Genomic DNA, 20,590 nt, shown 5'->3' with positions numbered 1-20,590 from the left:
TATGTGTTCTATGAAGGAGGAGGGACTTTTGTTTGTTCTATTAACTACTTTATTCCTAGTGTCTGGAACAATGTTTGGCATGCTAGGAAAACTCAGTATTTGTTGACTGCATGAACGAATGACTCTTTTGAATTCATTCTGGGAATGGAACAGTGCTAAGCTTAAGGATGTTGGTTACAGTAGACTGTCACCTTCGTCCCCTGCCCTGGGAGTTTCAGAAGCCTCTAGGAGCTTATGCAGGGCCATCAAGAAGCCTGGGGCATACGTGTGGCCTGGGGACTATCCTTCTCACCCCTCCCCTGCTCAGAGAGGACTAGGAATCATGCAGGATAGGTCAGGGAGCACTAAATAAGGAGCTGTGAGTGTCCTTAGAGACACCAGGGACTAAGGCTGCCCTTCTGAAGAGTGGGAGGTTGTGTCCAGGCACCGTACAAGACTTCACAAGGACTGGGTGCTGGAGCAATGGCTGTGGGCATTTATGACTCCCAAGCGAATGTCTGGAGAAAAGTGGGCACTTGTTAGCCTTCTCTCCACCATTCCCACCCGCCCTGTGCTCACTTTTGGAGTCCTTGGAATTTCCTGTTGAATTGGAGGGGCTCTGGGCTCAGTTTCTGGCTCCTGGCTTACCCACCCACAGCCACTGAGCTCTGCCCTGTTCTTCTATGGAAAGGACTACAGTACTTGGGACCTGCCTCTTCCTGTCTCAGCCTTCCATTCCAGCCTGGGGAACTCAGGCATTTTTTTCTGCATTAATTTCAGACTTTGTGTAAATATCAGACTTGGGTCTTTGGGAAAGAGCGTCCTTCAGCCCAACTTTCCATCAGGAGCAAGCTCCTTTCCTGCGGCAGAGATCTTGGGCCAAGATCTCACTGATGATGGCAAGACTAGGAGATATTGGGAGAGGGGCTGGGACCCAGAGTGACAACACCCTGGATGGACTTTCTGGGAGCAGCTGACCCCACACTTCCAAAAACGATCTTTAATAAAGATTAATGAAAGCGGAGGTCTTGGTAGAAATACCTGCTTGAAAGAAGCTGCCATCAAATGCGTGGGTTGACAGCCAAGCTCCTGGAAAAGCTAAGGCCATGTACTTGGGGTGTAGCTAAAAGAAAATGAAGGGCAATTAGCCCAGTTCCTTAAGCTTTGGGGACAGATGTGCTGAATCAAGTTTAGTTTAGGGATCCATATGAGGGTAAGAGAGGGGTGTGGGTTATGTGGGATCAAACCTCATTCCTTAGGCTCCAATGCACCTCTGATTTTGGATGGGAAGGACTGCACAGAGAGCATACACAGAGCTCCTTTGGGGTCATATTTTCCTTTGAGCACTGATGGACATCATGGACAAACTTCTTAAGCTATAGTGCTCATGTTTGTGGGATTTTGTGTAGCTGATCAGGGTACCATAGAGCGACTCCTCTGAGCAGTAGAGAATCGACTCTAAGACAAAGTTTAAGACTTGCTCCCAGCTTCCAGGAGGTGAGCTCTGAGCCCTTAGAATGCCCTGCCTGTGCCGGGTGTGGTGGTGCATGTCTTTAGTCCCAGCATTCCGGAGGCAGAGGCGGGAAGATTTCTGGGAGTTCTGAGCCAGGCTGGTCTTCAGAGCAAGTTCTAGGACATCCAGAGCTACAGAGAGAAACCCTGACTTACTGAAACAAAAACAACAACAAAAGAATGCCCTGTCTGATAAGAGACACTGTTTCCCTGGGGGTCTTGGGCCAGGTGGGCAGTCTACATTAACGGTGGAGATTTGTGCTGGAGAGCTTGTATCATAAGCTATCACCTTGACTTCTGGAGGGACTGGCCTTGGGCACTGTACACATGCAGGCTTTAGCATCGGCAGCCTCCCACGGTGCCACTTTCTCCCACCACCCACTTGTCGGCCTGTGTGAGCCACTTAGAGCCTGTGGATTAGAAAAGGTGGAACGGTGGTGGGATGGGAAGCTTCCTACCTGAGACAGGATTGGACTAGGGGACTTTCCATAAGGAACAACACTGTTCCCATCTCAACACATCACCACCCTTCCAAACCCCAGGGAAACAGGAAGTGGGGCAGGGGGTGGGGATCGCTGTCCTCCTGCATCCCAATCCCACCAATGTTTATGTTTTCTTTGTTTTTTATAATAGTCATCTTTTTGCAGCTTCTTTTATGTTTCCACAGAACTCAGCTGATCAAATGGCAGTTTTGTTCCATCAGAAAAGATGATGATGGAGTTTACAGTGTGACCTTCTTTCCAGGAGGCTCAGGTGAAGGACTTCCGCCTCTTGCTGAATGGAGCATCACTGTGAGGATCCACTCCTACCTCCCACCCTGTTTAACCAGTGGTCCATTCCCTTGCCAATGGCTCACTCCTGTGCTCTTTCCATGGCTCCCACAATCCACTCCACATAAGACACAGGACACAACCTCAGGGATCTGGTGTGCTCCCTGTCTACAGGGCTCCTGTGCACACATTCTCAATCCTTCCTTTAATAGCTTCCAGAACTCATTCCTCCTTAGAGCTGCAGAAGGCCAGGGCTGGGACTGACCACTGTGAACTTCACACCCAATGCATTAATTTTACAGCTGAAGAAACCAAAGCTCAAAGAGGTCTAGCATTTTATTGAGGACCACACAGTAGGTTGAAAGCGGTGCCGTAGCTGGAGTCTGATTCTAAGAACTTGTTTTTCCTAATTCCCAGACTTCATGAGGTTCACAAAGTAGTGATCATGCCCATCTTATTCCTTCTTTTTTTTTTTTTTTCAGAGCTGAGGACCGAACCCAGGGCCTTGCACTTGCTAGGCAAGCGCTCTACCACTGAGCTAAATCCCCAACCCCTCCCTGCTGTCTTCTTAATACTTAGTGTAGACACACACACACACACACACACACACACACACACACAGAGAGAGAGAGAGAGAGAGAGAGAGAGAGAGAGAGAGAGAGAGAGAGAGCGAGCTATGAGCATCTTAGGAGCCATCTCCTTCAGCCCGAGGTCTTGGAGAGTGGGGAAGTGGAACAGGAGGCTCACAATGCTCCAGCCTTTATGTGTGCACAGGCCTAGGAGATAGCTCCCCCAGCCACTTCATATCTGTAAGTTTCACCTAGACCAATACAGCCTGCTCACGGTGTGCATTGTGTATTGACACATCAATATGGCACATGACCTCAGGAAGGTCACAGTCTGGGTCCAGCTCAGAGGAGTAAAAACCAGGATATTCCTCTACCAGAACTCCAAGGAGAACCTTGGCAGTGCTCCTCTGGACTCATACCAGCTCTCCACAGTTAATATAAAGCATATCTTTTCCAGTTCCACACCCAGGCTGAAGCAAGCCACTTTTACATGACCAACCCACCAGAACTCCTGGACTCTTCCCTGACCCATCAGTCACATCATGTCCCATCCTGGATAGATCAACAGTGGACCATGGGCAGGACCTCCATACCCCGTGTTGGCCCTACGGTTGCACTGCTCTCTCTTCTTGGTCTGCTTTCTGGCCCTCGTGTGTCAGGGATAGCTGCCTTTTGTTCAGAAAGTGCCAAGCCCCTCTTGGTTTCCTTTGCTCCCTCCCTTCCTCTTTGCTTTATCAAGCACCCGCCTTTGGCAAGCTTCCAGTACAAGGCCAAAGGCTCCACAGATGAATCCGTCTATAGGATTGGGTAAGGTTAGAAACCACACTGGGCTGGGTCCTGAAGAGCCTCCCTGAAAGGCCTTAATGGCATTGGGAAGGCTCAGTGTTTTAGGGGATGACCCAGTTCCAGCTGTGGGTAGAGAGATAACACAGATAGGTAGGATACCATCTTTGCCTGGTAGCCTCTCTGACATGAAGTCTCCAAAGAACTGCTCTCCTGATCAAATTCACCATTATTCTTAATCACAGCAGGGGCATATGCTGTCTAGAGTGTTTGTTTGACTCTGCAAAGAGACTGCATGGGGGACAGGCTCTCGATCTCACTCATCCTTGGCTATTCCTCCTCCACGGGCATGACCCCAATTCTGCCCTCAGGGTGTCCCTCGATGGAGGCTGGACCCCATGTTAGGTATGGTAACTAGTGGAGCTTGAAGAGAAAGCAGTCTTGGGAGAGGCTCACTGTCATCCGTTCTAATTTAGAATCAATAGAGGTTCCGAGGGGTGACTGACCTCACCTCCCATAGCGGAGGAGCAGCAGAGCCAGGGTATAAATCAGATGGTTCTGATGCTGTAGAGGGATTAAACATGATAACCAGTTCCCTGCTTCTGAACACATAGGCAAGGGAGCTATGGCTGAAGATGCTGCTGAATAGGGTCATTAAAAGTGCCTTTGACAAGGTGTTATCCAGATTTGTTTGTTTGCTTGTGTGTGTGTGTGTGTGTGTGTGTGTGTGTGTGTGTAGTTGCCACAGTAGGAATGTGGAGGTCAGAGGACAACTTGCAAGAGTCATTTCTCTCCTTTCATCTTGTGAATCCCAGCTGGGACTAAACTCGGATGGTCAGGTTTGGTGGCAAGCGGGTTTTACCAGCTGAGTCATCTCACAGACCGCCATGTTGTTACATCATGGATAGAGGTAAGGGGGAGGGGGAGGAGGCTCAGCACTTAAGAGCTGTTCTTCCAGAGGACCTGCATTTGGTTCCCAGCACCAACACTGTGGCTCACAACGATCTGGAACTTCAGGTGTAGGGGGTCTGATAACCCTCTTCTGGCCTCCACCGGCACCAGGCACACACCTGGTATAGAGACATACATGCAGGCAAAATATCCATACACATAAAATAAAATAAAAATTAAAAATAAATAGTAAATTGTTGGGGCAGAATACTCTCAGAGTGTGTGTTTCATTCTTAGTTCCACTGAAGGGGATAGGACCACAAATTAAGAGACACACTTTGAATGCCTGCTATGGGGTTCTCAGATTGCTAGTTTCAAAGTTGGAGGGCCAAGGCAACTCTAGATGCAGAGTAGGGAGGGCCTGTGCCCTTACAGGGGTGGAGCTTATCTCTGAGTCCCTCACAGAACACCGTAGAACCAGGGCTTGAAGCAGAACTGAAGTCGGAGAAGAGCCACAGTCCTCACAAACTACCTCCCCTTTTCCAGCTGTCTCCAGCGTGTCCCCATCCTCTGGCTGATCTGCCTTGGCTGTGCAACTGTCCTCAGTGAGGCTGTCAGGATTGTCGTGTGCAAGAGCTTCTCAGCAGGACATCACATCTGCCGCTCCTCACGCGCCTCACTGTTGCCTCTGTCTCTTAACCAGTGTTTCATTCCTGAGGCGGGGCTCCTAGACAAATTTACCTTTTCTGTCCCTTTATTTTATTTCATCTTATTTTGAGACAGAGACTCAGGCAAGTCAGGCTGGCCTAGGCCTCAAAATGTAACTGAGAATGACCTTGAACTTGCGATTCCCTGTCTCCACCTCCTGAGTAATGGGGCTACAGGTGTTAACCTCCACTCCTAGGGCTACAGGAGTGAACCTCCACACCTGGCCTGTGTGGTGCTGGGGATTGAACCCAGGGCTTTTTGTATGCAAAGCACTTTCCCTACTGAACTATATCCCCAGCCCTGCTTTTTTAAAAATGATCTCTCCAGAATTGTGTTAAAATATGTGTATTATAAAATTTATCATTTCAACCACTTTAAGGATACAAGTTAATAGCCTCAAGTAGCCATCCTGTTGAGTTCCCACTAGCTCCATCCATCTCCTGGACCATTTTCTTTTTACAGAATTGAAAGTCTGTATTGATTAAACAGCCACCCCATATTTCCCCTCCTCCCAGCTCCTGGCAAGCAATCTTTACTTTCTGTCTCTGAAAATTTGACTCTTTCCTCTCTTCCTGCAGAGGAAAGTTGACAGCTCTCTCCAACACAGTTTCTAGATCCCCTCCCATCCTATCTCAGTTGGATAGCTTTCATGTCTTCCTTATATATCTAATGAGGACTCCCTGTTCCCCATGAATAGGGTCTTCTCAGGTGCCATACAGCCCGCAGCATCCACAGCAGGGGACATCTCACACATTCATTCCACAGAGGGGCTGCTGCTTTGTGGATGTCGGCTCTAAAGCATCACAGAAGGCAGAGGGAGGTTGATCAAAAATTTCCCTCAGAGACCTCCTAGGCATGTGCCATATTGGGGACACCCATGCTGTCTGCCAAGGAGTCTGGCAGAACCCATCTTTCTTCCATTGTGATGTCAGGCTCTTGATTCTTTATCTGAGCAGTGTCTGAATGAGTTGGTTTATTTTAAGGGCCACGTGGTATGAGAGATACTTATCATCCAGCTTTGTATGCTCACAGGAGAACAAGGGAACCAGGACCAATTCAGAACAGCAAGTTCAGGTCTCTCTGGCTTACGGGAATACATATCCATGAGGAGGAGCCCTACAGACCTCAATGGCACAAAACTGTACTTCAGCTGAGCCTGGGATCCATTTGAAATGGATGGTAGCAGCTGGGAGGGTTTTTTTTCCCCCCGGGCAGTTGCAGTATCACCAGCAGGTCTTGGACCAATAGCTAGGACTCTGTGCACCATGCTGCCGAGGAGAATTCCCAGCAGATGGTCTCTAACCCACACCACCAGCTTCTCTGAGGACAAGGCAGACTTCTTCTTCCTCTCATCGTGTCTTCCTACTGTGACCAGGAAGGAGTCTGGTGTAGGAAATACTCAAGTCTAGAAACTGGCATGCATGCAAACACGTTCACGCTTGTAAGCAAGCCACATGATAATACGCAGGATACAACTCCTTTTTATTCTTATGCATAGTCATAGGAAAGAAAAAAATAGAAACATGACATTGGTTACCTTGGAGGTAGAAAGTCTAGAGTAGATTTCATTCTTTCACTCCAGTGTTTGTCATCCTCAAACTTTCTACACTGCCCTTTACTAGATTGGACAGGGAAAAGAGTTTCTAAAAATAAAAAAATTTAAAACCTTTGAAAAAATTCGCATTCCATATAATCACAGGAGGAAATCAATTCTAGACCCGGAAGGCAATCAGGAAAACAAGAACTTGTGTGAAAACCAATGGACTCTTCAGTGACCAAGGTGTCTTGATGGGTGAGAAAGTATGCTCTCTATGTGGTAAGACTCTTGGGGCTCTGGGCTGAGAGATAGCTTAGGTGGTAAAGCGCTTGTTGCTCATGCATGGTAACCTGAATTCAAGCCCCAGAATGCACCTGAAAAAACCAGGTATGATGGCACCTGTTGCAATCCCAGTGCTGGGGAGATGGAGACAGGTACAGCCCTGGGGCTCAGGGTAGCTGAACCTATGAGCCCCAGGCCAATGAGAGACCCTGTCTCAAATAAGGAGTTGGCTGGCAACTGAGGAAAGACATCTAGAGTTGACCTCTGGAATTCAGACAGGTGTGTACACATATGAAATCAATCTCTCTCTCCCTCTCCTTATGGGGATGGCAATATGTGCATGGGGATATCAGTTCAGACCATACAAAGATATTTCTGTCCTTGCTCAGTCTTCAAGAAGCACTAAAATATGGGACTTGTCCCTCATAGATAGTGCTTCCTCTAATTGTCTAGATTTAAAGGTCTAAACCAGAGTAGCAAGCCAATCAAGAGGATCACGTGCTGACTGGTATACTTCCCCAAACAGGTATATTGAAATTCTCTCCCTCAGTGACTATGAATGTGAGCTAATTAAGAAACAGGGTCTTTGCAGATGTGATTAAGTTTAGATGAGTTCGCTGGGATGGGGCCTTAGTGCAATATGACTGATGTCCTTATAAGAGGGGGACATCTAGACACTGGGGTGAGGCCCTGGAGCCAGAGCCTGGAGCAGTGGTGCAGCAACCACACAGGGGATGCATGGGCCTCTGAGCTTGGAATGGCATGGGGGGAGGTTCCCTCCAGGTTCTAGAAGGAATATGCCCATTCTTGACACTTTGACTTAGAGCATCTAGCTCTTAGAACTACGAGATGATACATTTCTATTTTTTAAATTGCCCAGCTTTGTGGCTCACTGTCACGCAACATGAATGAACAGGAGGGCCAACTTTCGAGCACAGTGCTGTGACTGATTTCCACTCTTTTTTCTAGGGGAACTTCTTGCTTCCTTCTCACCTGGCAGCTGACCTTTAGATTGCTGAGAATCGGGGAGGGCTTACATTATTTCTTATATCATACCTAATCTCTCTACCATCTTCCTTTTGTCAGTAGAGATAAAACGTTCTAGTCTTTGGATTGTTTTTTTATGCTGTTTCTGGAACTTTCTATCAGCCTTTCTACTAGAGCCTAATCTTTGGGACTTTCTAAGACAGGCTCCCTAGCTCTTGGGAGTTTATGGGACCTCCCCGTTTCCTTGTGGCTCCCTGATGAACCACATGGGCTCTTTGTAGACGCTGAGAGAAACACACTAGATCCTAATCTGGATTCTGCCTTTTATTAAGGAAAACCCTAGAAGTGAAGCACTGTTTTATCTGGGTCCAGAGTCTCCCCCTTCCCGGGGTTCACACAGGACATGGTTTTGGTTAGAGGCAGAACTATGCTCCGCTGCCTTAACTTAAAAGTTCTCCTGGGGCATTTAGAATCCTCTAATACCCAGTTCCTGGAGAAGAGGATAGAGGGAGAAAGGGGGACAATCTGAGGGCCAGAGGCAACTTCCAGAACAACACCAACCCTTTGCTACTGACTTAGTTCTCGATGGCACAGCCATGCTGACTGTAGGAACAGCACCTGCACCAGAATTCATGCTAGCCCATCTTTTGCAATGCAGCATGCACAGCACATTCCTAAGAGAACAGCTGCAGGAGCGAAGGATCATCAAGGAGGATGGGGAAGGGCAAATGTTCACTGGACCGTTCCAGGTGCTAACTACTGTGGAGCCCTCTGGAACTATGCAGTGTAGGGAGCCTGGGTTCAAGGCCTGATGTAGTCACTGGCCTATCAGGAGCCAGACCATGCTTTTCCATCTATCTGTTCCCAGCCAGCTTTGGGCTGGTAGAATGCATAGAGCACTTCTGTTATATTCTAAGATGGTTAAGCTGTCTTAAGAGCCTGAGCAGGCAAGAAATCAGTTCAGCTTGGGCCATCAGAGACAGCCGAGATACAAGAATGAGGCTCTTTGGGGTTAACAGCAGCTGGATCTTGGCAAACATCTGCTCTGTGAGTACTGTGGCTTAGTTGCATTAACTCATTTCAGCCTACTATGCAAGTGATTATACCCAATTCATAGATAAGGAGCTGGGGGTACAGTTACTGTTGGTGGAGGCCATGCTAGGCTTGGAACCCCTCTACCCCATCCATGTTTGGATGACAGTGGCCTTGAGGATTCTTTTGTGAATTCCTCAGGAAGGCAGCCACCAACAAAACCAGAGTCTCTATCTCAACTGAAAGATGACAAGATGGTGCCATAGTTCATAGAGAAGCCCGGGTGGGGGGGGGGAGGGGTGTAGAGCCTGGAGACAGATACAGATGGAGCTGGAGGGGGACACAGGGCATCCTCAGTAAAGACAGCAAGAAGCAAGGCTCTTTGCTGTCTATGGAATCATCAACGTTGAACTTGGGGGGGTGCTGGGGAACCATGCCCTGTCTCCTTCTTGGTCTCAGCACCTGACCTGCTTCCTGTCTGCCATGTCCACAGATGGCACAGGGACCCTGAGCTCACAAGATGGAAAAACTATCAAAGGAAAGATGATCCATGGCACATGTGGAGTTGCCCAGAGGTGGCCGCCCCTCTCTTCTTTGGGTCATTGGTGCCCCCCACTGATGACACAACATGTCCCAGGTGGCTGTGCAAAGTCCCTGAGCTCCAGCTAGGCTGGGGAAACATTCTTTCCTGGTTCTAGTTTTCTTAACTATTACAAGATAGAATACACCTTATTGGTGGATTTCAAAAGACAGAAAACTAGGGTGGTCCTGATAGAGTCTGACAGAGGGATCCCCCAAATTATCAACTGTTTCCCTCTCCATGAACCTCTGTGACTCATGTGGGGGTGTCATAGACCTCCCACATTGCAGATTCCCTGGAGTTTTAAAAGCACGGGGTTGAGGGTGTTTGTCCATCATATGACAGGGTGTGGAAGAGCACAGAGTCATCAAGGAAACTCGAAAACAGCGATCAACTACAAAAACCACAGCAAAAGGGCAGCCAGAGCATGAGAGCAGGGCTGTGTGTCTTCTTCGAATGGGGTGGTCAAAATGAAAGTGACATGTGAACCCGAATAACCAGGTGGGAGGAGCATGTAGGCTGCAGAACAGAGGGCGGGGCACTGAGGCCAGAATAGGAGCCCAGTGGCCAGCGGGGGATGGGAAATGAGACCCAGTGGGCATGTCTGGGTTTTTTTGTTTGTTTGTTTTTGATAATGATGATGTTGGTGGTGATGATGAAGATGATTTGAGACAAGGTTTCTATGTATAACAGCTCTGGCCTGGAACTCTCTTTGTGGATCAGGCTGGCCTGGGACTCACAGACATCCACCTGCCTCTGCCACCTGAGTGTTGGGATTAAAGCCATGTACCGCCATGCCAGGCTCCTGTGGGTATGTCTTTATACTAGCTCTTGAGGGCATGGGCTCCAGAAGAGGCTTGGGCTTAACAGCATGTATGGCAGACCCATTCTCAGGTCTTTTGGGAGTTTCTGCAATGCAGTGCTGAGAAGTGTTATATAGATGGCCTTGACTGATTGATTGCTGCGTATACCTAAGGATGGATCATTCTACACATGGCTTTTGGTGCCTAAGGAGCCAGGGGCATCAGTTACCTCTTTCCAGCCATCACACACTGCTGGAGTCTTATCTGGCAGAGGAGCGTCTTCCTAGTTTGGCTTCTGGTAGATCAGGAGCCCCTAAGTACCTGAGCTCCCGAGAGGAGGGCAGTAGGAAGGCTCAGAGGGAAGGTCTACCAAGCTCAGGCCGTAACCCAGAGCTAAGATTTTCCTTGGTTATATCCCTCCTAATCTTACCCCAGAGAGAATCAACACTCCTGTACCCCAGGAATGGAGAAGGCCACAATAAGCAACTAGGTCCTAGAGGCATGGACAACTCTACTAAAATGTCAAAAGAAGCTACAGAAGCCAATGTGGGTTGGTTTGGGGAACCAAGTGGGTATCCCAGAGTGAAGCTATTGGGGGCAGATGCCTTGAGATGTGATGAAGGAGCTCCTGGTAGGACCCTGTGGGTCTGGATGATGGTGATGCTATGGTTGGGATGATAGAAACAAGTGTTAGGCAGGACCCCTCTTTACTGGGCTGCAGAAGCATGGCTCACCTCCTAGGGATGCTGTCCACAGATGCGTGGCCTCTGGTGTCACCCAAGAGGGAAATGGAGCAAACAGGGTTCAGCCTTAGCTATGAGGCTTGGAGGGGCCTCGGTTCTGCAGCAGGGACTGGCCTGAAGCTCCCTCACCCCACCCCCATCCACAAACCACACACACATAATGCTCTTCTTCCCTTTAGGTCAAGAAAACAATGGCAGCAAAAGGAGCCAGCAGGAGTGTGTAGCCTTCACAGACTCTTAAATAGAAGGTGGTTGGTGCGAAAAAGATGTTGGGCCCCACCCATGGGAGGATGGAGAGAGCTTTTGGCCGTGATGGTAGGAGACTGAGGGGTTTTGTTGTTTTTGAGAAAGGGTCATACATAGCCTAGGCTGACCTCACTATGTGACCAAGGTTCTGGTCCTCCGACTCTGATTGGCTGGGATTACAAGCACGCATTATCAAATCCAGGGCTTTGTGTGTGCCACACACAAGCACTCTGCCAGCTGAGCCATACTGCCAGCTGCTGGAGACTGAGGATTTTTAGGCAACCTACTGGGCCGCCTCTTCCCTGTCTTGCCCCAGGGGCCCAGCACAGCCACCTTTCCTCCCACAGATCTGCCAGATCAGCATCTCTGGAGATTGAGTCCTTCAATCTGCTGTGGGAAGAGAGAGCTGGTTGTTCACATTCTGCCTGAGAGACTTGAAGGAGATTCCAGTCCACTGGCACCGATAGAAGCCCGGTGGGAAAGGGACCTGCTTAATTTCTGAATTTCCCTAAGAGGTGACCCTCCCTCCCCCACTTTTTTAAATCACTTTGCCCATTGTCCATGAGGCATATTGTGTAGAAGCCATTTTGGGGAAACCTCTGCCTTGCCCCTAGGGACAAAAGTACTTATTTAATCCAAGGTCAAAAACAGCTGTGTTCGGGAAGTGAGGCCCTGTCTCGGGCTTCAGAGAGGGAGCAGACGAAGCAGTTCTTGTCTCTGTCCTTGCCCTGCAGAGCAGAATTGCACCATCAGCCACCAGGCTCTCAATGAGAGGTTCAGGCTAGGAAAATCACCAGCAAAGATGTTTAAAATCAGATTCCTGTCACCACGGTTCATCCCACAGAGGAGGCTGACGCCATCTACAATGGTCAACAGCTCTTTAGATGGGTCAAATTCCCAAACTAAAAGCTTCACTCCTCTTGATAACAGTTCTCTTTCAGTGTCTGGTCAAGTTGGACAACATCCTCCGGCTCTTAGTCATCCTGACGTCTAGCTGTTCCCCTCAGCCATCCACAGATGGGGGAAGAGGCAGGAAGACTGGGAAGTGAGGCAGCCTTGGCTTGGGAGATGAAGGGTGGGGGTGTTGTGACTTGAGGAAGAGAGCCACACCAAGGGTCTAGGCTCTGAGGGGAAAGCCTCTTCCATCTGACTAGGGTGATGGCTGAAGAGATGCGCTCTAAGATAGGTAAGAGCCTGGAAAGCCCTGCTCGGACACTTCTCTTACACAAGACTTTATTCCTTAGTGTGGCCCTGGAGCCAGCCAGTTAGGATGTGGAGGGTAGAGCCAGAGGGGAATCAAGAGTGGATGGTGGTGAGTGGCCCCAGGGCTGTTTGTGGTTAGGCTCTTCTCCACACACCTTGGTTTTGGTTTGTTTGTTTTTGTTTTATTTTTTGTTTTTTTGAGACAGGAACTCATGCAGCCAAGCTGTTCTCAGATTTGCTATGTAGCAGAGGGAGATCTCTAACTCCCAACCCTCTTGCTTCTACCTCTTGAGTGCGTGGATTGCAGGGGTGTGCCACCATACTCAATGGAACCCAGGGCATCGTGCATGCCAGCCAAGCACTTGGGTAATTATTTTTAAAAGACAAGATCTTGCTACCTAGTCTGGGCTGACTTCAAACTCAATGTCCTCTGGAGCTTAGAGTCTTGAGAGCTGGGACTGTAGGCCTGTGTCACCATATCCAGCGATGACCGAGCTCTGGTAGGATGACACAGTGCTTCTATGATGTCTCCTGCCCCCACTGCTTTTCAGGTTGCTGGGGAATGGAGAGGATGCAGACATCTGTTTGCAGCTGAGGCTCTGCCAAGAGCAGATCCCCTCCATTCGAGTGGTCCCTTCCACCTCCCTGCTGGCTTAATTAAGAAGGAGATGTGACAACCAAAACCCTTTTTGCGTTATTTTCTTTGGACCCTATGAAATGCAGGTTCAGGGACACTGGGTAAGCTACCAAACTCCATTCCTTTGTCAAGTAGCTTCTAGTGGGGCCTTAATTTATTGTAACCCCATTTCTCCAAGTGGAGGTTTGGCTAGGCTTGCAAGGAGTTCCTGGTATCCACTCAGTTTTCTTCTCTGGGCTGGGCTGGGCTGGCCTCAACACTGATGCTTCCCTGACCCACTCACTCCCCACCAGAATCCGACTGTTGTGCCTTTGGTGAGCTCTAGAGGGCGCTGCCTCCCAGAGAAGTAGAGAGAATTTACTGGATACCAGGGGCTGCCATTTTTTATTTTGTGGGGTTGGGGATTGCCCATCTGGGTGTTAGAGGTCTTCTCTTTGTCAAGAAAGAAATGTAAAGTGTAGTAGTCTGTTTGCTCATGTGCTCATTTGTTCCTTGACTCACTCAATTCATTCAGCTAGTCCATCATGTGTGCCTGGCACAAGACATATGAAATTCCTGCTTTGGTTTCCAGACAACCCCATAAGGGATTTCATGGATAGTGGATTCTTTCAGGGTCTTGGTATGTCTCCATTTTACAGATAAGTAACACAAGGTTCAGAGGGGTGATGTTTCTGTCGCACCGGGCTGGTGTCTTGTGACTCCAAGTCTGGGATTGCTTCCATTACCCACCCTGGATACCTCTGGCTTCTCACCAGAGCAAGCACCAGTGGCCTCCTCACTCTCTGTATGTGAGGGAGGTGCTGATGCCACACAGTCCCTCCCCTTCCCCAGCAGAAAACATCGCTATGGCAACCAGCCGCAAACAGAAACCTTCTTTGGCTTGGAGATCGCATGTCCTCACCTGCTGATGCTGTAACTTTCCATAGCAGGACCTTGAACAGCCTCAAAGATAATAAATGGCTGAGATTTTATTGTAGGTCTACTTTATGCCAACGTCTGTATTTGTTTTATCTTGGATGTCCATTTCATAGATGCAGAAATGTCCATGTCATGGATGCAGAAACAGGCTCAGAGGGGTAAGCACATTGCATAGGCACCCAGCTAAGATTTCAACTTTTATGCGGACCATGTTCTTTCTATTGGCCACTGAGGCCCTACTTTCTCCTCACTTCCTGTTTGTTGCTTGCTATTGGTAGCTAACCAGACTCCCCCTCTAGCTTCTGATTGTATCACTCTGTTGGGTGTGGCTTGACTCAGGGACTAAATGAAGGTCTGGAGCCATTTTTTTCCCTCAGCTCTGGCACTAGTGACATTTTGGATTTTGTGGTGTGTGTATGTGTGCGCGCGCGTGCGCCATCCTGTATATTAGAAAGTGCTTGTCAATTTCACTGGCCTTTCTCCACAGCATGTGGGTAGCATCCCCCTTTCAAATAGTGACAACAGAAAATGGCTTCAGGCATGTTTAGGGAGGGGAACAAAAAAAAAAGAGTTCTAGAATCACTCTTTTATAGAAATGAGGGGCCAGGGTCAATTGGATAACAGCTCCTGCTCCCATTAGACCATGAAGAAGAGAGGGCAGGATCAGCTAACACAGAGCCCAAAATGGAGCAAGTACTGGTAATGAATGAATGGTAGCTGTGGATGTGTAATGTTCTAGGTAAATCCTGATGCTCTGGGTTCCTATACAGGTCCTTACAAGTCTGTTCTGGGGTGACCTGCCATCAGCCCTTCCCCTCTCTAAGTACCCTTGGAAATCTCTTAAATGAGGATCATTACAGGCTTTGAAGACCCTGAGCATCCACGGTCTGGGGATAGGCAGAAACCAGAAAGCCGAAGGTGGGTTTCTCCCAGGCTAGGCACTGCAGACCTGCCTAGCCCTAGCTCTCTCCTCAAGTCCAATCAACTATGGAGACAGGCAGCCCCCTCTTCTCTTCCCGAAGTTCCCCCTGAGGAGACATGGCTCCTTTTCTGGTTGGATGTCTTAAAAGGGAAAACAGGCAGCCTCAAAGGTAAGCAAATAGCCAATTCGTGATGTCCAGCCTCACAGCCCCCAATCCACCTATTCACGAGTTTAACAAAAAGCTTCTTTAGGATACACTGTAAGGCCATTGAAGGAGCAACGTTACCTCTCACACACCCCAGCCAGCCCACAGAGCCCGCCCGCCCGCCCTCTGAGACACACACACACACACACACACACACACACACACACACACACACACAGCTGCATACAAGGAGGCTCTGAGTTTTTCAAAGTAAACTCAACCATTTCCGTTCTTGCCCTGGATTCAACTTTTGAAAAAAGGAACCGTTTTACCCGGTTTCCCTACAAATTGCCCCTCTGGTTTGGTCCTCTTCTTGCCTGGCATTTCTCTCTCCAGCTTGTCCCCACCTCTCTCCAGATTCTTCTAACAGACATCCAGTCAGTTAGTATCCAGGAATGGGGGGCGGGGGTGTCATCCTTAAAGGAACCTCTGCATTGATTGTCCTCCTATATTCCTGGGACACGGGAGCCCAGAGCACGATTCCCTGACAGCAGGAAACACTCCTGTCTCTATGATGTGTTTCTATACAGTACTCCACTGCTCAAGACAGCACTTACCTATATACCTGTACCCAGGGCTGTCTTCCAATATCTCGGTTCCTCTCTGACACCGAGAGTTCTCTTTATTGAACTTGTCTTTTTTCCCTGTCCCCAGGTTCTACCTCTAGCTGCCTCCAGTCTGGCTAGGTGTTGGTACACTTGCAGCAAGGACACTCCAGTGCCTGCCACCTGGAGTCACGAGGCAGGAATTTCTCAGACAGAAACACCATTGCTCTTGGTGTCTTATCTTCTCTCTCTCTCTCTCTCTCTCTCTCTCTCTCTCTCTCTCTCTCTTTCTGTTTTTGAGTTACATTTGTAGCCCTTGGTTTTTGACAAAGGATCTTACAATGTAGCTCAGGCTTGCCTCCAACACATGTAGCCAAGGCTGGCTTTAGACTTCCCAATGCTGAGATTATAGTATACCATCACACTGGGCTGCAGCTGATATCTTCTATATTTTTATGGACTATAACTTGCAACAAGAAACACATTGTACAAATATAAAATGTATGTCTATTTGCATATATATTATGAATACACATACCCTCACAGAGGGCTGCAAAACACATAGTAGAAATGAAAGTTTCCAGAAATAATATTGCCCTTACTATATGGGAGGCATATTATCTATTTCATTAAAGCCCCCGCTGGTCTGGTGTTACAGTTACAGCTTGAGGTTGGATAAATCTTGTAGACAATTATGGACTCACAATGACACTCCAAGCCAAAGCCCATGGGCTTCCCCAGGCTCAGCCAAGGCGCCCCAAATGTCCAACCAGCAGGGCCTGGGAATGATCCAGTTCTAAAAGGTATCATTAAAAAAAAATCCATACCAAAACTTGAGACATGCAGTCTCTAAGAGTTTTCAAAACTGGCACTACCCAGAGCTTGTGACCCAGTAAAGGAGGACTAAGGTTTATAATGTCTGTAGAGGGTTTGAGAAGGCACCCACATTATACCCTTTAATCTTTGAAGAAATCTACTCCTGCAGGTCACCCCCCACATACACACACTTCTTGTCCTTTTTTTTAGAGACAGGAAACTGAACCTCAAGGAGGCTCAGAACCTTAACAAACTCATGTAACGTTAAGTGGCAGGATTTGAACCCTAATCTGCTTCCCTGCCGTCTCAGGAGGTGAGTTCTCTCTTGGAGCCCACTTGCTGTTTGGGATGTGGTTTGCCTTTGCATGCCGGGTTAGAATAATGCCAGGGGAGGTATTTAGGATACCCTGAGTGCCTAGGGATAATGATGGCTTTCAAATATTAAAGACAGAGTCCCAGTATGAAGATGATTAAGTATGATCTTCATGGAAAAAATTAGGAAAAGTACATTTCCTTACTATTAAAATGAGTAATAATAGTGAACACTCCCCAAGTACTTTCTGGGTGGTGGGTGGATACTGACCCTTTGCTTGGGTCATCTTAGCTGTTTACTGGGTGCCTCCTGAGCCACTACAGAGCCCAGCGCCTGGCCTCTGAGTGATATTCTGGAGAAAGCACACAGTGAATGAACAAACCAGGCCTGGCACTGGAAATACCACATGATTATATTTAAATTCAACACAACCTTCAGGAGTTGCAGTATTTCTAAGAGAGAATTTTTTCTCCTTTTGATAATTCCTTTATCTGAAATGTTTCAAATGGGGATGGTGACTGGCTGGCCAGCGTTCCTGTCTTCAGAGTCCCCTAACTAGCCTTGCCCAGTATATATAAAGCAACTCGATAATCCTTGTCATGGTAATCCAGAGGTAAAGAAGACTTGAGACTTCTGGTTCCTTAAGTCAGGCTGAGGAACTGATTTTGACCTCACAAATCTAGACTTGTCTTGTCTCTAAATCCATGTCCTGTAGAAAGTAATTGAGCTGGTCTAGCTTCCCTTCCCCAGAGGAGATGAAATGGGTGTTTTCCAGGGTCTAATGTAGCAGATACCAACCCACTGGCAACATCCGGAGGCAAAGGCACCGTGTTGAGACAACTCACATAGGTTCTCTCTCCAGTTGCTTTTGGTTGCCACCCCACAGAACTGGAGTCAACACACCCACCAGGCCACCGGCCCCCTGAAATGCTTGGTGGGGAAACTCAAGTGGGCGCCCCCTCCAGGGCTCAGGTCCCAACTGCGGAGAGCGGCATATCTAAAAAGTTTGGGCCAGATCCTTCCTCCTGAAGGAGCCAACCCTCCAAGCCAACAGCTAACTGACATGCTGTCACCGGCCCCAGAGTTGGGAGGGTTGCAGAGAAGCCTAGAAATGGAAAAGCTGCCCTGGGACAGACGTCTGTCTCCTTTCCCCTTTCCATCTTGACAAATGCCATCTTGGTAGAGGCAGTCATTTCTGAGCTTGGCTCTGGTCTGCCCTGAGAGCAGCTCAGTAGCCCTGTCTCACGTTCTGGCAAGCTCTTCCCAGCTTTTCCCTGTCGCTTTGGGTGCCCCAGGACCCCTAACGCATGCAGAGTGGACCTACTAGCTCTCTGATCCCTCTTCAGGCATCTGCCGCCTCTCTGACTTGCTGTCCACACACTTTTGTTGATTCCCTGGCCACTTGGCCTTCTTAAGGGGAGACAAAAGCCTCAGTAAGCGCCAAGAGGAACGGGACTGGGGAGATTTGAACCCACATTTCCTTGGCTTTGAAACTGCTTCTCCATCTACACTTCAGTTTAGCGGCCCCAGACTTTAAACTTGAAAAAACGCTCTGGTCTATTCTTAATCCTGCGTACTCGGAGCGAGAGCCCCTCCACGTGTTCCCATTCAATCTGACTCAGAGCAGCAGCTGAGTTTGCTCAACTTCGGTGCACACGCAGCTGAGGTCCTGAGCCCCAACACACATACCCAGTAGGGACACCGAGGCACACCACCCCCAGCACATAGGCGCATGGCCCCAGCAGCATTCCCAGATGCCCTGGGACAGAGCTCCTCTGGAGAGGAGACCTTTCTTTACCTTGAAGAGTTGGACTTGCTCCTCCAAGAACTTCAGTCCCGTAACGCTGGCGAGGCAGCTAGGGATTCCTGGGGGCTGCGAGCCCCGGGTCTTGCTGCGCTGCAGCGGGGATGCTCTGCGCTGGGGGTGCTCTGCGCACCCCTCCTCCCGCCGGCGTCTTGTCCGCAGGTCCCCTCGGGCGGTGGCCGCAGTGGCAGCTACCTGGCTGGGTTGCGGAGCAGGGTTGATAGAGCGAAGGGACACAGAAAGGTGCCCGGAGCCCCCTTGGCACCTGCGTCAGATGCCAGCCGGCAAGGGTGCGGAGAGAGAGTGAGGGACCTTGAGCGGTGCTGCGCGCGTCCTCAGCTCAGTGAGCCCCCTCTGGCACCGCGGGGAGGTAGGTGGGCGGGAATGGCGCGCGGTGACACATACATAGGGGCGGGCGGGGGAGGGGTGGGCACACATGAGGGCTGGGGGTGGGAGGGGGCGAGCGCACAGGGAAACCCCACCTCCGGGGCCGGGCTGCAGGGGGAGGGGAAGGCAGAGGCGTCCAGAGCGTGCTGGACCGGGGCTGGGGACTGCGCTCAGCTGGGGAAGCCGTCCGGAGCGCAGGGCACGAGAGGAGCACGGACCCCGCAGCTCCGGGGCCCGCGGAGGACAGCTGCGCCGGCAGCGCTGGAGGACCCGCGTCTGCATTGCGGTCGGCGGCTCCGCAGTCCAGGCGGCCCCGAAGGGCTGCGCCCGCAGAGTGCCGAGAGCACCCGGCTCGCGTGGCCAGGGTGGCAGGCCGAGGGTTCCCCCGGCGTCTGGTGGAGATTTGCAAATGAGACCCAGAGGGGCGGATTGTGCAGGAGGACCCCCTACTCTGAGGCTGTGATTTGGGGAAGAACTCTCATGGAGCATTACTGGAAAGTTTTGGGGGTGGGGTACCCCGAGACGACCGAGGAGGGCAGAGAGAGGGGGTTTAGGGGTCTTCAAAACTCAGCAATAGGCCAAGGACATCTCAAGCAGGAATTTGCTACCGCTTCTACGGCACTCTTTAATGAATTTGTTTCCTGGGAAAAAGAATTTAAAAAACTAAGTCTTTGAATACCCTCTATGAGCTAGTTGCAACATACAGTAATATTGATTTCTCTAAATCGCCCAATAAGTTAAATGCTACAATACCACCCCTCACCTTCCAGTGCTCATACTATGGAGCTCAGAAAGTGGTGGAGCTGCCCATCAAGTTGGGGGCCAATTTCAAACCAAGGTCACCCCTCTGTGCCACAGGAGCAGCTGGTCAAGCTGCAGCATCTTTGGGGGTTGGGGATTCGGACTGCTGATGGCCTTCAGAGGAAGCTGGTGTGCTTCTCATTAAAACACGGTGGCCTCAGGCAGAGTGGTGGAAAGCTCCCAAATCTCTCACTGGACAAGAAGCGGGTTCTTTGCAGACTGCACGGTACAGAGAGAACTGTCCGAGTTTTTCCTTGATGGCAGTGTCAGAAGGGCTGTGCCTCAGTTTCCTCAAGGTGACTAGGCTGGAATTGTGTGGGTATCTCACTGGCCAGCTGTCTTTGGGACTGACCCTGACCCAGGGCATTCTCTATTTCTCCCCAGTGCCAGGAGTGGGGGGGGGGGGGGGGGGGGTGAAGCTCAGGGTGGGTGGGCTGTGTTGCTCAGCCCACCTTCAGTGTCTGAGAGCTGAGCTGCGTCTCAGGTGTTCTGTTGGCTGGCCATTCTTGGCCAGCCTTCTTTTCTACCTGAACATTGGCTGCTCTGGGTCACAGTCAGCAAGTTCCAGAGCATCGAAGGCACAGCCACATAGGGAATCAACACCACTCAGATGTTAC

At 49.6% G+C, this 20,590-nt stretch overlaps 1 protein-coding gene across 1 annotated transcript in view; it reads right to left on the bottom strand.

The window, feature by feature from the left end:
- The window catches only part of Acan (aggrecan), a 60,191-nt gene extending 41,074 nt beyond the window's left edge, over window positions 1-19,117 (bottom strand). Inside the window, exon 1 of the mRNA XM_036175619.1 lies at window positions 18,780-19,117. The gene's annotated coding sequence lies outside the window, so the exon portion shown is untranslated. The remainder of the gene's footprint in view (window positions 1-18,779) is intronic.
- Between the last annotated feature and the right edge of the window lie 1,473 nt (window positions 19,118-20,590).

The sequence above is a fragment of the Onychomys torridus genome, chromosome 1 (genome assembly GCF_903995425.1).
Source record: "Onychomys torridus chromosome 1, mOncTor1.1, whole genome shotgun sequence".
Classification (NCBI taxonomy): domain Eukaryota; kingdom Metazoa; phylum Chordata; class Mammalia; order Rodentia; family Cricetidae; genus Onychomys; species Onychomys torridus.
This window is presented reverse-complemented; position numbering and strand designations above follow the sequence as displayed.